The sequence below is a fragment of the Cavia porcellus genome, unplaced genomic scaffold, assembly GCF_034190915.1.
Source record: "Cavia porcellus strain 051 isolate PalLab524CR breed Dunkin Hartley unplaced genomic scaffold, mCavPor4.1 scaffold_10, whole genome shotgun sequence".
Lineage (NCBI taxonomy): Eukaryota > Metazoa > Chordata > Mammalia > Rodentia > Caviidae > Cavia > Cavia porcellus.
Window position 1 is genome coordinate 34,622,651 of NW_026947493.1, and position 15,742 is coordinate 34,638,392.

The following is a 15,742-nucleotide window of genomic DNA, read 5'->3' on the forward strand; positions in this document are numbered from 1 at the left end:
CTTAGCGATACAGTACTCTGTGGCTTATAGTTTTTTCCCCTTGTGTTCATGGGCTCACTGTGGGTGGCCATGCATCCCTGCTGCTGCCAGCCAGTATCCTGAGAGGGTATTGTACCGCTAATCCAGGAAAAGATAGAAATTCACAATTTGAAATGTGCTTTCTCCTGAAAGTGTATCACTTTTGCACCATCACAAAATGAAGCTATTGATAAGTCAAGGACTGTCTACAATTACTGTCCCTTCTCCTGGTAGTGAATATGAGTTTCCTCTTAATGTGAGGAGCAAAGATACTTATTTTTGTTTGTATTTTTGGCATAGGTTCATAAAGTTGGTTTTAACTTTTTTACTATAAATTAGGCAAATACTTTGGAATTCACTTGCTTTTTAGTCAGAACACTTGAGATAAAGCTTAAGATCCTTTGGTCTCCCAATTCCCTTCCCAGGTCACAGAGAATTGTGTGTGTGTGTGTGTGTGTGTGTGTGTGTGTGTGTGTGTGTGTGTGTGGTGTGCATATCTGTGAAAAATACCCATAGTGGTTCTAACACAAATGCAACGCATGCTATCTATGTGTGCTTGTACAACCTGCCTACTTGATTCCGTATCATAGTTTTACATTGATTCATGTTGATATCTGTGAAGATATCAGGTTATTTTTAATTACTGAAAGTTACACTTAGTAATAATCCTCCTTGATAGCTTATAAGTTGGTGACAGTCTACTGACCCAGAATCGTAACTACTAGGTATAGTTTACAGGTGGTGAGGTCATGTTGCCTGCCAGATGCTATTCTAAATCTCGTGCATAGATTGTCTCATTTAATCATGAGAACATCTCAGCAGGGTCAGTGTTGTTTTAAGGAAAAGGGATCTGAAGCACCAAGAGAAAAGGTAACTTGAATAAGGTTACAAAGGGAGGACATGATGCAAAATTTGAAGCCTAGTAATATAGTATGAGTCCGAGACTTGTTTGTTCTCTTGAGCACCTATGATTTCTGGGACGTCAGATACTAACTTTAACCTCCAAAGCCCCATGTGTCAGGATCACAGCTGATGCACTAAGAGGCTGGGGAGCTGTTTTGTACATTCATCAATTCATTGATCTACAAAGATTTGTTGCATACTTTGCTTTGCCCCTTTGTCTACTGGTGCCTAGCCTCACAGGAATGAAGACAGCCGTGCCTACGAAGCTCACAGTGAGAGGAGGAATGCTGAGGAGCCAGCCGTGTAAGGCAAGCACCATGGCTGCTCCTGGGAGAGCAGGAGGCTTGTATTTTCTTTCATGTTGGATGGCATTTGTTGAACTGAGTGACTCACGCAGGTCTGCAGCATAGTTGGAGGAGAATCTATGGTCTGCAGTAATACTGTTGCCCTCTGTCTTATGTTTGTAAAGGCAGAAGGGAGCCACTCCACAGCAGGTCTTGAATGCCAGTGTTTTATCCCCACTTTCTGCCCAGTCACAATATGGCAGATTTGCTATTCATCCAGCTTAATCATCGTTAGCATAATGGGCTTAATGCCCACCCAGATGTGGCGAGTGGTGTCCTCAGCTGATTAAGAAGATTGCAGCCCAGCATTTCAGGAAGCTGCTCTTACTTCCTGTCCTTGGATCACTTTTGTGGGTTGATTTTTTTGTGCTCTCATGTTAAAAAAATAAAGAAGTAAGTAATGGAAAGGTTTTCTTCTATTTCATGTATCTTATGTATTGATGAAAGATAATCACAGTGTCTGTGATTTTTTTCTTTGAAATTCAGGAGAACGATTGAGCACAGAGGAAGCATTAGTCACTTGGCTTTGAACGCTGAATTCGTTAGTTGTCCTGGAGGCTCAGTGGGCTCGGTGTTCCTTCTCATTTGTACCTGTAATGATCTTTCATCTTAGAGCTGGAAAAGGTGGAATATCTCATCTTTTTCTTTAAGAAAAAAAATGTTTTCAAGATACCAACTGTGAAATGGAAGGAGAGAAACATGGGGGCAATGCTGAGAAGCTTTCTTACATAAAGTTTTACTTTGTCATGGGCTCAGCGTAGCTAATGGTCTTACGTAAGCTTCTGTGTGTGTGCAGTGGTACATAGCTGTTTTCTTACGTATGGAACACTTAAGTAAATTAAATTAAGACTCTTAAAGTCAGAGGATCCAAAAACTGACAAGTTTTCTTTCACAGCATAAAGAACATATTTTAACAGAAATATCATACCTTTAAATAACACCTTTCTCCTTTGTGTGCATAAGAAGAAAAAAATGGAAAAAATATACTTGAGAGAGGCAAGCATATTTTTTTCTGTTTGGTTAGAATCTACTTGTACTTTGAGGAGGTTTAAATTTCAGACTGACCTAACATCTTTTGAGGTTCAAATTTAGTGTGCTCTTAACAAGAAAAAAAATAAAAAAGCACCTTCCTAGTTCAAAGAGAGAGGAAAATTTAAAGACTTGTAAAATTCCCTAAAGCCTTCTTGGATATCAAATAGCACTCAGAGAAAGCACTTGATGAATGAAGGACCTAAGAATTAAAAAAATATGGGCTACTTTTTCATTATATGTAATCATATTTAAAAGCAGTGGAAAAAGTTCTTAGGTCTAGGGCATTGGGACTTAAATCAATGTCTTGGAATTTTTTTCCTTGTTGCCAAAGCCAGAAAATGTCCTGATTTGGCTTGAGCCTGGTGGAAGTGAAAGGTCCTCTTTCCATTGTCTATGATGCATGAAACTGACTGCAGAGGTTTTGGAGCACAAGCTCTTCAGCAATGCTTCTGGTAATTTGAATGGGATAACCTATCACTTTCTGTCATAATAAAGTTACTCTCATTTTTCTGGCTCTTACTCCAGATAACTGAAATAGAAAACACTGTTAAGAGAAATGAGATGAGTTATCCAAGAATCTTCTAAACTGTCTTAAGAATGCTGGTTGGTTACATTCTGTGGTTTAGACATGGGGCCTTAGCATTGTCTGAAGTCAGCTCTGCCCTTGCAGAGTGAGTGAGGGGGCAGAAGGTGGGGTTAGAGGTATGGAGCATAGGGGTTTCTTTGGTGCATTACCCCTCTCTTCGGGAAAACAACCCTGGGGGTCTACTTGTGCAGACCACAGGGTTTTGCAGGCATGCACTACTTATGGGCAGCTACCTGGCCTCATTAGATAATGCCTTGTAACTGCTATTCAATGACACTGACTTGCTGAAGTTGCAGAAGAGGCTGTGACTAACTGGAACCTCTTGTTCTGGGTTATTTGATTTCAGTACCTAGTTCTAAAGTGTTTAAATTTCCCATTGGAGCTGCACAGTAGATTATCTCTGGGGTGAAACCTCATCAAGTTTCAGATTCATGGTTAACATGCATAGGTACCAATATTTTTTTAAAAATGAAAATTAATGTCATCTTTTTTGAATCAAAGAGAACATATATACTGTTTTCAAAAGCTCAATATTGAATGTGAGTCTGAAATCCCTTAATGCCTTTTACTGAAGGCTGATGTTAAGGTCAAAGAGCACTTAATCCCTCACTATTTTAAGCTTTCCTGGTGCTATATATTAATCAAAGCTTAGCAAATATACGTGAAGTATAGAAAATGCAGCATCTGTAATGTTTTGGTGGCAGTGGGAAAGGATATTCTAAGTCATTTTTCCAGAGCCCACTGCTTTGAGTTATTTTTTCCATCCTAAACACATAATTTTCAGGGGTTTTGCAATTCATCCATGTAATGATTTTGGGGCTTAAGCTAATGGTTACTAAAAGATTTCAGCCTGAGAGCCATTGATGTTTGGGAGATGTTTTTATGTTTAAAATATAAATCCCTTTGGTTGCTCCAAGTTAGAAATGATAAAATGAAAAGAAGGAAAGGGAAAGAAGTTAATGGTCTGAAACCTAGGGCTGGTGTGTGTTTATATCCAGAATCAGAGGAGGGTTCTGGCTTTGGCAATGAGAAAATACTAATATTCTGAGCTGTAGCATGGAAATTTGAAAAAAAAAGACTTAAAGAGGCTCATATGACAAATTTTAAGTGGGAAAGAAGCTCTGGGCATGTGTAAGGACTCTTGTGTGTCCTGGCTGCATGACCTTCATGTAGAGGCAGTTGGCAGGTTGCTCCCAGATCTGCTGATGTCATGGCCAGTAGCTACCTTTGCTAAGCGTTAGCACCTCCTCACTGCTGCACTGAGGGAGGCAGCTGCCAATGACCTTTGCCCTTAGTGTAGCCTGGTGAACTAGGGACAATTACTTTTAATGTTCTAAAGATGAAATAACTGAGGTCTTGCGAGGCAAAAGGACTTGTTCAAAGCCACCCAGCTAGTGTGTGGACAACGTGGGGGCTTGAACCCAAACCTTAATTTGTAGTCCAACCATTATATGTTAGGACATAGGAGCAAAGCACGTGGGAATGGTAACCTTGAAGGCAGTGGTTCTGAAACCTTAATAGCAGAAGAGTCTTCCAGAAGTATGTGGTTTCTGGAAGGATGGAGAAACCAATGCAGTGGATTTGGATCTCTTGTTATTTTTGGACCAGGAGGACCTGAGGTGGAAAAAGAGTTCCTGTGGCTAGGTTTGGGTCTTCATTTTGGGATAGATTGACTCCATGCTCACCTCAATGAGAAAAACAATGTCCATTTGAGTACCCAAGCCACAGTCTGCTTGGGGTCCCAGGGCAGGTAGAGGTGAAAGAAGCCTGACCTGGATTTGAACACTACAAGGGAACTTCTTGTATTTTGGGGTCACTTCTCTATCTTGCAGCTCTGTGGTTATCAGAGGAGGTAATATTGCGGGGTCTTTGAGCTCTCTGTATGTGGACCTCTTACAATTTTCTGTTTATCTTTTGTAGCCTTTTTAATGCTTTCTCTTGTTCATGTACGGTCTATCTTCCATTTCTTCATTGCTTCCCTGAGTTCTTTGTTATGATAAAGACTAAAATAAAGAAAAAGGGCACTTTCTATGGACCACTCACTATGAGCTGGAAGTGCAAAGACTCATCACTGGGGCCCACGTTGGGGTGGCACATTCCAGGACAGGAGATGGAGGCATCCATGCCATCTGTGATTAGCATGAGTGGTAGGTGAAAGAGGCCAGCCCAGTGCTGTGTACAGTGCAGACAGAAAACATGGAAAGGTGTGGCTGAGCATCGCTGATGCCAGCACCAGGTGCACAAACAACAGAAAGTGGCTTGGGAAGTTATGGGGCAGGTGGCACAGTCTGTCCCAGACTCCAGAGATGAACAGGGCTAGGAAATAAGGTGGATATAGCTTTAGGTAGCTTCGCTGAAAAAATTTAGGAATAGAAATAGGTTTACTTTTTGTTTGTTTGTTTTATGAATATAGGTGATGAAAGACACTTAAACCATGTGTAGTACTTGAGAAAGTGCTTGATGGATGAGGAAAGATCTCAAAGCATGGTTACTGTTATATTTTAGTAATAATTATCATAAAATTTTTTATAACCTAATGGCAATCAGATTTTGGTTTTGGGAACAGGAAAATGCCTCTCTTAGCTTGTTGCACCGAATCTGAGGCAGCGACTCTGAGTTTGAGGATGGGCAAAGTCATAAGTAAACACCTTGTAGTTAGATCTCAGGGTGTTTCCAGAATTGTTCCCACTTTTAGCTTTCTGAGTTGTTGACCTTTAGCAAACATACCTGTGTATTGACTTTGCAAATACAAATAAGGAAAAAGAGTTCCTTTTCTCTATTTTGTTTACCAGACAAAACTGTTTAATGATTCCATTTTGGAGAGTATTTAGTTCTTGTTCTAACCATACAAATGTTGCTTGACTTAAATATGAAGCAGAAATACTGTATGGTGAGAACTGCAGGCATTAATTGCCATGGCCCACCATTTACTGGCTGTTTCTCTGGAGGCAACCAAGTCCAATTGTTTCCACCTTGCCCTTTCTCCACAAGGTGGTTATAGACTCCATGTCTCCACATGGCTTTGCCAACCATCCACAGGGGACATATGTTAGCTGCCACTGCAGTGACTTTCTGGTCTTGCATAACAGTTTGTCATAAATCTGCACTGCTTAAAACATCACCCATGTATCATCCCATAGGCCTGCAGCCCTCAAATCCAAGTGATCTCTGCTGGGTTCTGTGTTCATTAACTACAAGACTGAAGCCAACTATCTGGGTTATCTCTTATCTGGAAAAATGCTCTTCCATCCTCATTTGGATTGTTGATTAGCAGTGTTTTTGCACCTTTAGGACTGAAGGCTCTATTTCCTCATTGGCTTTCAGTACGAATGCTCTCTGCTCCTCAGTGCTGCTCGCTTCCTTCTCAGGGTGCCCTCTCATCTTCAGAGCCAGCAGTACTGTGGCCCATCAAGTCCTTCTCAAACTCTTAAGTCTCTCAGCCTTCCCCCTTTGTTACCAGTCAGAGAAAGTTCTCTTTTCAGAGATTATTTAGTTTTGCTGATATATAAAACCAGAAACAATAAGTTACCAAGAGACAGATGAGAGACTCAGGAGGGCTGTATCTCATTTGCAACTGTAGGAGTAATTATTTGCAACTGTAGGAGTAAGTGACAGTGGGTGGTAACAGAGTGGCAGTGAACTGGAATTAAGAGATGAGGGTTCAAGTCCTGACTCAAGGACCATGCATCTGGGAGCTCGAGGCACTTTTTTGAGCCTTGACTTCCCCACCTATGAAATGAAATAGCCACGCTGTTAGGGTCAGCTTGTTTTTCTTCCACCTCCTTTTCTCTGCTTCTTATGTGCTTCCATTGTGCCTTCCCCTGGCAGACTTTCCCAATCAACCATCCCCTCTTCCCCACTGTGCCTGGATGCAATCCTAGAATCCTTTTGACATGGCCCTCCAGGAAGCCACTACCAGTCCACTGGAGTTGGCAATGGAGATGAAGTATGTCATCCTGGCCCTTGGAGGTCCTGTTTCATCCTGAAATGGCACAGTTCTCTCAAATGAGAAATTATCACCTGCTTTGGCCAAACTGCTGACACTCAGAGAAAAGCCAGTTGGCTGGGGCTTTGCTTTTCATCTACATCTGGGAAGCGGGTTCATTTTTTAAGCCACAAATTGAGGTGTGCAGGAAAAGTCACTTTCTTTCCCTCTAATTGAACTTAATTTTAGGTGTACCTCTGCCCATCAAGTTTTAGAAATGAAATTCCAGTCTTTTTGGTGCTCAGTCTGGTTCTCCCTGGGATTGATCTGAGTTCAGGGGCCCCAAGCAGAATCAAGGTATAGTCGCAGGGGGCTCTGGTGCTCTACTACCACCTGTCTGTGGTGGTATCTGTGGAGACATCCTTGCCCCCAGTTGTCTCTGAGAAGCTAGATTGAATAACAATCCCACTGTGAAGCTCAGCAGCCTGTAGTTACTCTCTTGCTTCGGCTTGGATTTAGGTAATTCTCAGGGGCATCTTCCTGCATGCAGGGATCAGAAAGTCAGTGTTTCGTCTTGTTTCGTCATGAAGCTAAGAGCCACATAGGCAAATAAAGAGGGTTAGAAGTTATTTTGTAGTTCTGAAGTGCTTGGGTGAGTGTGGGGTACACATCGTCCCCATCCAAAATGTTCACCTGGACACATGGCAGCGTCTGTCCAGAGGAAAGCTGAAGAATGTTTGTGGAGTGAGGAGTGACACTTGGGTGTTAGAAGAGCATTGCTAGTCATTGCTGCAGTTGTTGCTTCATTTAAAGCTACTTCTGCATTTCCCTATCCTGCCTGGAAGCAAGTTTTCAGCACAGTGACCAACTCTGGGCTTTGCTCATGCTGTTTAGAGCCAATAAGGGAGACTTCTATTCTCCTGTACCCCTCTGGGCATGAGGAAACCAAGAGACTGACTGGATCTTCAACCTAGCTGTGCCGTAGATATCTTCAGCTTTTCTCTTGATTAATGCTGCTGTAGAAAAATGCCTGAGACTGGTCATTTACAAAGAACAGAAATTAATTTGTTTTAGTTCAAAGGCTAAGAAAGCCTGGATCAAAGTGCTGACATTGGTGGCTGTTGCTGACTGCTTTTTTGCTTCCAAGAAGGTACCTGTTTATTGTCTTCACACGACAGAAGGTGGAAGAGCAAGAGAGCATTCTCCCAAGGGTACTGGTCCCGTTCACAACAGTGGAGCACTCATGACTTGATCTGCTGCACTGGGCTTGTGTTTTGCATGGATTTTGGAGGGCACGTGTTCAAACCATAGTAGATTCTGATGTGCTGCTCGTGGGATGATGGTTTCCTATATTGTAGGGGAACAGAAGGTATAGGCATTTCCTATTTTCTAGTTTCCTAAACCTATCTGGGGTTTTTTCATTCTCCTCTCTATTTCTAGACTTGACCAAGGAGGGATGTGAGGACTTAGGACCCCTCCCACAAACCCTTGTTAGAGGCACATGTGAGTCTGGCTTCTTCGTTCCCCTGATAGCGCTCCAGCATTTCTGGTCTAAGTGGACTGGCTCTCAACATAGGTGTTCTGGTAACTCAGGAGCAGTTCTGGAACCTGTGACCCTAGTTGTCCTGCATTGGTTTATCACGTTCCCTACACTTGAGGAATCTAAGAGCTAAGCCTTGGACTGTATTGTTCTCGGTCCTACTGTGGCTCATGCGGACAGCCAGCGGCTCTCCTGGTGAACACATTAAAAATATTACTTGGCCTCATCTATGTTTTTAGTTCTTATCCTGTTTTGCTCATGATAAACATAGCACTTGAAAAGAGAAGGCAGATTTTTGTGGTTTCCCCAAATCTAACACAAGGATAACATGTTGAGAGCTTGTGAAGGCCTCGTACTTGTTTTTCTCTCTGGTCCAGCTGTGCTTATTGGCTACAAAGATGGTTTTGGATCCTTTCATTGCTTTTGCCTGCTGGGTCTTCCTTTCTCTTCAGTTTGGCAATTGGAAAGGAGAATTTTCCTCCCTCTCCTCGCTCTTTGCTTTTCTGTGTCTCCCACTGTCTCCCACACAGATGCCTGTCTACTCTGTGATCCTACCCTAGATTCCCTACTTCATTTCCAGCTGCTTTTTTAAAACCCACCTATCATTAAGATAAGATAAACCATTTCCCTGTTGTCCTGTGTTCCTCCATGCTGTCTTTGGGGATCTCAGCTGGTCCACTTGACTGTTTCTCAGGGAGCAGTTTCTCCCTTTGTCTGATTTGCATCAGAGGTGAGTCCTGGGCACTGCTCATTGGTCAGGAGTTCATCCTCACAAGCAGCGACTTTTACAAGATGGGCTGGTGGCATGGACCAGAGGTGGTCAGGGGTCAGATGATGGCCTTGGAGAAGATATTCCTCTGGAGACCATTCTCAGAGTTTGGGGATTCTTCCCTTCTTTTCTTTCTTATATAAATTTTAATTTTTGTAGTACTTATGTGCAGTACACAGTGACTGCATTCCTCATGGGGAGCTGGCACATGGATGAAAGTCATTTTAATTCTTTTTACATTCTCTTCCTCACTACTCCTTGTCCCCTCCTCCATCTTTTGCCTTTTTCTTGTAAGTGTGCCCGGTCCAACTCAGTTACTAGGCATTTCTTCCATAAGGAGACTTCTCGTAAGGGTGAGCTTTGAATTAAGGGTCATGAAAGTTGTGTTTGCACTGAAGTGGCCTTATCTTTAAGACAACCAGAGATTTTAGGTTCTGTTGTCCTAGAAACAAAGTAATTCCAGGCCATAGCCAGAAATCCACAGCCAGGTTGCATCGTATTGCTTAATGTGTCAGTCAACTTTTCATTACTGTAATAAATACTGAAAGAATTAACTGATGAAGAGAAGAGGTTTATTTTGGCCCCTAGTTTTAGAGGGGATCAAGCATGATTTGTTGGTTTGAAGGCCTGTGAACCTGTGATGGGACTGCAGGCCAGGCTGATCATGGTTGGAGTGTGTGGCAGAGCAAAACTACCCACCTCATGGCTGGAAAGTAAAAAAGAGTAGCAAAGGAAAGGAGCAGAGTCTCCCAGTCCTCTTTGACAGTATACCTGCCTCTTGCCCTAAAAATCCCCAGGTACCCTTCTTCATAATGTTTTCACTGTCTCCTAATAGCGCCATGCTGGGGACCAAACCTTTACTACAAGAGCCTTTGAGGAGATATCTGAGATCCAAATTATAGCATTACGCCTCTGGCCTCCAAAGGTTTATGTCCATCTCTGGGTGCAAAGGCATTTGTTACATTCCTAGGGCCAAAATACTTCAGCCCTACTCAACAGTCCATGTCCACAATCTCCTCTCAGAGCTAAGGCAAAGTCAGTCTGTGAGCCTCTTTTAAAAATATCCGAAAACTGTTACATGCTTCTAAGATATGCTTGAGGCAAGCACAGGGCAAACCTTCCTCTTGTAAAAGGAAAGAATAGATTAGACCAAAGCAAGACGAAACCCAGCAGGACAAATATTAAATTCATGGCTCATGCCCAGCATCTGGAGTACACTGTGGCAGCATGTGGGCTCCCAAGGGCTTGGGCTCTGTCCTGTGGCCTTGCTGGCTGTAGCCCACTGTCCTCTCTCTTGGGGAGGTTTTCCATATTGCCTGTAGCTGTCCTCAGAAAGTGTTGCAGGTTTGTGGCATTTGTTCCTGGGAACATCACCTCAGCTTTGGCTTGCGTTACGCTGGCATGGACTGCTGGCAGGAGCTCTGACCTCTCAGTGCACTGCCTGGCTTCCTAGGCAGGTTTTTCTTTTGGTTTCCATGACCCCATAACTTTTGTATTTTGGATGCCCGTTAACCAACATGAAATGGAATGCCATTTTGAGATTTTAGTAACAAGCTGATGTGGTAGGAAAATAGCTAAATTTTGGTGGTGGCAAACCTGCAGGTTCTTCTAATACTACTTGTGTTGATTACTTTGAAAGTCCAAGGGGATGCTAACATGGAGCAAGAGGCTAGTGAAAATCAGATCTGATTCTTTTTCAAATTTCTGAAACCCTGGAGAAGGACCGTTACCACAGGGATGGGTCAGTTGTCTCCCTGCACCCTGGGGACCCTCGGTCTTCTAGTCTCCTACTGCCTCTGTGTGGAGGAGTCCTTGTCTGATCTCTTGCTGCAGAGAAGAATGGCTGGCGTGTTTCATAGTGGCAGGATGAGGATAGCCTAGGAGGAAAGGAAGAGAAATTTGATAAGCAAATAAAAAAAGACAGCAGCACCAGCACTTTGGTGTTTTCAGGCAAGGAAAGGAGAAATGGTGATGGAAGCGAAACCACCAGGCCTGTGAGAGAGGGAAGTGGAGAAAGAAGGTGTTAAAGTGAATCCTCTGTGTGTTTCTGGTAGGCTGAGATAAGTGTTCAAATTTGTTCATTTTTGGTTACTCAGCTGTTAAATCTTTGCACCGGTCTCCAGGCCAGACCCAGCAGATGGGGTGGGATTTCTCAATCCGCTTGTTCACTGATGATCCAGTACTCTGGTTACTTACAGGCCTGGAGTTTGTAAACTCTGACCTTCAGGCCCAGTCCTGCCTGCTACCTGTCGTTGGCCAACTCAAGTTTTCAATTTGGGATCTGATTCTTTTATGGCTGCTTTTACCTGGCCTCTGATCCATGGCATAGAAGTGGCATGTAAAGCTAAAGATCCAGCATACCATCTTCTCCTTCCAGTGTGTCCAGAAAACCCTGGTCTGGGGGAAGCATCTACATCCTGCCCCATGCAACTGAGCTGTTGTCATTTATTAAACTTCTGCCCTTTGCTTCCCTTTTTAAAAACCCACTGGCATCGACAGCCCAGCTACCAAGCTGACAAGAATCAAATTAGCATTCCTTAATGTACATGGATCCAGCAAAGCTATCTAATTCACTTCTATAAATGGGCTTGTTTCTGCATTCCCCAAAGCTCTACCCCTCCTTTCTGAGACTCCAGTGATAGAGAGATTGGCTGTGTCACTCTGATGACTCATTTAATTCCCAGTTACATGAGTGGAATGCACAAGCCTGCTAGAGGGAAGGTGCAGATTCTAACACACCGGAATGCTCAGAGCTATTGCAGTGACACTTCTGCGCCAACCCTGGCTCTGGGCAGGTGGGTGGTTCTGCCTGGCCTTTGCTGTGTGTGCACAAGTGTGGAATGCATAGGGAGGGCCTTCTGTTCTGCATACATAAGTAGGGCTGAGTAATTTCCCTGGGGAGGAGGATTCATTAAATATTGGACAGGCTCTGTCTCTCTGATATTGTGCCCTGTCCGGAGATGACCTTGGCAGTGCTGAGACTGCACTTGTACTTTTCAAGTGAAGTTTTTAGAGACCTTGTCTGCATGTGGCATGAGGAAGTTGGGTTTTCAAGAACCCTCCCTCTTTGTCCCCAACTTTGCCACAGGAGAGCACCTGGTAGTGTGAATAGCTCTGTACCTGTAGATGTGAGCATCTGAGCAGAATCCTGGTTCAGTCCTAGCAGGTTTTTTTTTGGTTTTTTTTTTTTTTTTTGTCTTTCTCATTTTTATCGGTAGCAGGGATCAAACTCACGACTGCCTGCTTGCAAGGCAGGCGCTTATGCCGCTGAACTAAATCCCCAGCCACTAGTCCTAGCAGTTTTACACTCTCTTGAATTCTATCATCTTCTGCACGGGACTGACTCCATCCACAGAATGAGAACAGCAGACCTTGGAAGGGGGGTGCATAGTTTTGAGTAGCTGCCTCTACCTTGCCTGGCTAGTTGGCCAGGGTAGGAACCCAATGGCTGGTTTTGTTGGTGGTCTTTGTAGAGTGAACAGTGTCATTTTTGCATGATGCAATGATTCTATACATTTTATGTCCTTAAGTTTTTAGTTGTGACCAGCCAAGGCTGGTTCAACCTGTAGAGAAATTCAACGATTTCTTTAATATGACTGCTAGGCCAAAGTGTAAACCAACAAAAATGACTTGTTTATTAAGTACATTCATACGTTTTGAGCATTTGTGGGTCTGCCTATTGCTGGTTTTCTGTGGGGGAAACCCAGGAAGAGTCATGTGCTCGTGGAAGTTCTAATCTAGTGGAAGGGAGATAGGAGTGAATGGATATGTGGGCAGTGTGAGATGCTAACAACATTGCCCCCAAGACAGTGAGAGTTGGCAGCGGTGGCCTGAGAGAGGAGGTGACGTGGAAGTCAGCCTGGACCGTGCCTGCCTGGCAGCCTCATACACTTCCCCTGGGCCTCTGCCATCACCAAGCCCTGATTCCTTTCTCACTTGCCCGCTTGTGTCTCTCACCTTTCAACCTCTGCAGTTTCCTCTGTGTGGTTCTCTCACGTCCTTTCACCCTCGCCTGTCTTAGCTGACTGCTGCTCAGTTCTTGAGCCTCACCTTGGGACGCGTTTCTCCCAGAAAGCACATTGAAGCTCTGGGTCTGGTCCCAGAAATTACCTGCTCGTCTTTGGCTTCTCCAGTTATGGTGCTGAGCTCACTTCTTTCATGTCTTCTTTCTTTATGCGGCTGTGGACTCCCAGAGGCCAAGGCTTTGGTTGTTGCCCACTCCTCTGCCTCCGCCTCCACCCTGAAACCTGGCTCTGCGGGGCGGTGTTTATTAAATGAATGTGTGGCAGATGCACCCTGGACGAGACCTGCTCCTAGACAGTTTGGAGTAGAGAGGAAGAAGGTGGCACTCTGGGGACCTCAAGAAGTCTGACAGAATGTGGAGATACACTTCCCTGAGGTGTAAAGCAGCATCAGGAATCCTGCCTCCTTGTTCTGGCTTGGTTTTGAGCCATGGTTAACGTAACAGGAAGGTATCTTGGCATTTTTATGTGGCTGGACACAGTTTTTGGGACTCGTACTTGCCATTGTGCACCAAGGAAACTGAAATGCACAGGGCTTCCCACCTGTTTGGGAGCAAGTAGGTGAGATGTGTGGCAGGCCTAGTCCTCCTATGCCTCTGTCTGCTAGTGTCTTTTGGGCCCTAAGGGGAGAGAATCAGGCTCTGTGGAGGGACAGTGGAGCCCAGAGTGTACTCGAATGTGGCAGCTCTGTAATGAGGTGATTCTTTATTCCTCAAACTGCTCGATGCAGATGTGTGCCCAAAGCAGTCCTGTGGGAGCCTCTCACACCTCCAAGCACCCATGGACAGCCCAGTTGGTAGGAATCTATTACATGGATGGCCGTCCTCCCATGCAGATTCTTGGTAGAAATAAGTACATGAACTTTGTAGTGTGGAACTAAAGCTTCAAGTGAGGAACTTAAAGCTGCATTAGAGTGACCACGGGGCCGAGTCAATAGCAGTTAGGAGAATGGATGTTCAGATCTAGTGATTGTATGTGACCGTTTGTCCCAGAGTCTTTGTACCCTCTTGGCCTAGTATGAGCTAACACTCCTTAGCCAATAGCACAGAGTAGGAGCCTCTGTACATGTGTTAAATTAGTTCTCCCTCCCCTCAACTTTTATATTTAAAAAGGACTTATTAGCAAGTGGCCTCACTGAATCAAAGCGTGACTGATGAAAGCAATGGTAGCAGAAAAGTTTTTATTGACTTAGAAATTTTTTTAAAATCACATAATAGTGTATTTAAAAAGCATTGCCATAAAGAAGCATAAGTGATACAATTCTAGTTCATTAAAATATGTGTTCAATATAGGGAAAAAACCAGAAGGATACATGCCCCAGAATTAAATTCTTCTAAATATTGTTGTTATTGAGGGTAGTGGGTTGGTGAGATTATTATATTTTCTGTTTTAAATATGTGAAATTTTATAAGCATTTACCTGTTTTATGATAAACTAATATAGGTATGGAGAGTGAGGCCTTGGAGTTAAATGAATGTAAGCTTGTTGTATTGCTTTATAATACTAAGTTCCCAAGTCAGCAGCTCCTTTGGAAAGAAGCCGTTCATAAAAATAACTGTTAGGTGTCAACACAAGTGTGTCAATGCAGAGACACAGGAGTGCTTTGTGGGCTGTCTAGGGGTTCTGCCTGAACATGCCTGTGGAGTCATGTTAGTGTTACACACATTGCTAGACAGTAGGGTAATCTAGGAAGGAAAAATGACTTTTGAGGGGTGTTACTGTTACTGAATTAGAAGTTACTGGTCCATGTGCTGTGCCCTGCTTACATAATGGTAATTTCTATCCCTGTGAACATACAGCATAATAAGACAAGACATTAAGCAAATATTTGAGTATACTATAAAATATGTGACCTGTTATGGAAATAGGATACCAAATTGCAATGTAAAATAATGAAAGACATCACTTTATTTAGGTATTAGCTGTCTAACATGAGATCAGACTTTCAGCTTTGGCTTTTTAAAGTCATCAAATGTACTCATTATGATTTGGATTATAAACTTTATCATGATAATTACCATTGTTTGTCTTTGTAGATTGAAGCCTATTATCAGACAGATAGGAATATTCATGAGGAGCAGGTCTTTATTTTTGAGAGCAAATTTATCTTGTGATGAAGCAGTTGTGTACAAAAGAACGTGGCTTTAGGTACAGTAAGTTTGAGAGAGAAGGAGAGGGATTGAGGGAAGGAAGGAGAGAGAGAGAGATTTAGACCTTGAGCTAGCAGGATTTTGAGATGTGATTATAATTATAGGATACAGATTGTTGAGTTAGAATGGGAAGTAACTTTGTTCAAATAGAATTAATAGGGAAGGTGAGGTAGTGCCTGTCTAGCTGTACCAACTGCCCAGGGCTTAAAATCCTCCCTTTTCCAGGGTCAGAATCTTTTGCGTACTTAGAATGGCATAGATTTTAAAGATCTTCCCTTCACTGGTAGTCCATGATGTAAAATAAATGAGCATTGATATTTATGTCTTATATAAAAATTAAAATGGATCATCCACCTAAATAAAGAATGTAAAACTGTAAAACTTCTAGAAGAAAACATAAAAGAAAATCTAAAAGGAAATCTTAGTGACCATGGATTAGATGCAAAAGCCTTA

At 43.1% G+C, this 15,742-nt stretch overlaps 1 protein-coding gene across 6 annotated transcripts in view; it reads left to right on the forward strand.

The window, feature by feature from the left end:
* Cacna2d3 (calcium voltage-gated channel auxiliary subunit alpha2delta 3) overlaps positions 1-15,742 on the forward strand; it is an 839,385-nt gene that overhangs the window by 133,997 nt on the left and 689,646 nt on the right. The window lies entirely within an intron of this gene.